This window comes from Cyprinodon variegatus, unplaced genomic scaffold, assembly GCF_000732505.1.
Source record: "Cyprinodon variegatus isolate N-32 unplaced genomic scaffold, C_variegatus-1.0 Scaffold2240, whole genome shotgun sequence".
NCBI classification, from domain to species: domain Eukaryota; kingdom Metazoa; phylum Chordata; class Actinopteri; order Cyprinodontiformes; family Cyprinodontidae; genus Cyprinodon; species Cyprinodon variegatus.
In genome coordinates, this window is record NW_015152693.1 from 8,538 (window position 1) to 9,628 (window position 1,091).

At 45.3% G+C, this 1,091-nt stretch overlaps 1 pseudogene; it reads right to left on the minus strand.

The window, feature by feature from the left end:
* Positions 1–68: 68 nt before the first annotated feature.
* Positions 69–1,091, minus strand: part of LOC107080704 — a 6,602-nt pseudogene continuing 5,579 nt past the window's right edge.

Sequence of the window (1,091 nt, forward strand, 5' to 3'; positions counted from 1 at the left end):
CTCTGAAGCTTATAGTTTCATCTGTTGTTGCAGCTTGTATGTTACCGCAGTACATCTTCTGCTCTGACCTGTGGTGACTTGGTGCAGAGTGATGCAGGTCAGGTGTGAGTAGAAGAGGGAGTAATCCTTGCTGCGGTTCAGTTTGAGCCAGGAGCCGATCAGTGAGCACCTGGTTCCAGAGAGCGGCAGTGAGCGAAGGCTGGTGGCCGTGTGGATATCTGGAAAGACCGGTTCAGTGTAAATCAGAACATTAAGCATCGAGAAAGGAGAAAAAAGCTCTAATTTGAATGAAACCACAGTGACCAGTTTACTGTCGTCTCTTCACCTTCGTCTTCCTCCGTGTAAAACTCTTCGCTGTCATTGCCATTCCTTTTCTTCTCAGGGATGTGAGAAGAAGGAGGGACGGTTCCTCTCAGGGGTCGGAGGAAGGCTGAACAACATCACCTGTGGGGCAAACGCCTTGTTAATTCCCCAAAGGAACCCTGAAAATAGTCTTTGTTAGTGGCATTTACATCTATAAACAAAGAGTCCCTTCATCTTAAGCTCAGACTGTAAACCAGACATGAGTTTTACACATCAGGTGCATTACGTGAAATGGTGCATAATTGAGTCCTGCTGCATTTATTATTGAAGGTGTCCTGGTTTCTTCACATAGATTCTGCACTTTCTATCTGCTTCCATTAGGAGGCTCTGAGTTCCTGCTCTGCCTTATCAGCTGGATTTCTCTCTCACCCTTTCATGCATGGGTGACATCTGGTCCTCCTCTGCTTGCAGAGTAAAGTGTCGCCCATCGGCACCCGACTGTTGACCATCTCAGCGTGACCCTTCCCCTGTGGCCACTTCATCGTCATGAACTCCATGCTGTTCTATTTGTAGAAGCAGAAAGATATCAGCTGGGCCATTTTAGCAGCAACGCTCACCTGCAACAGCAACACATCAACGCCCAACAGATTATTCATTATTTTATCTCATATTTAAAAGCTTTACTGACATATACAAAATACATTTATCAGTTGTGCCAGATTCTTACCCAGCAATAAACAAAAAACATCACCATTAATCTATTCTCAAAATTGGGTTGAGAGCTGGGT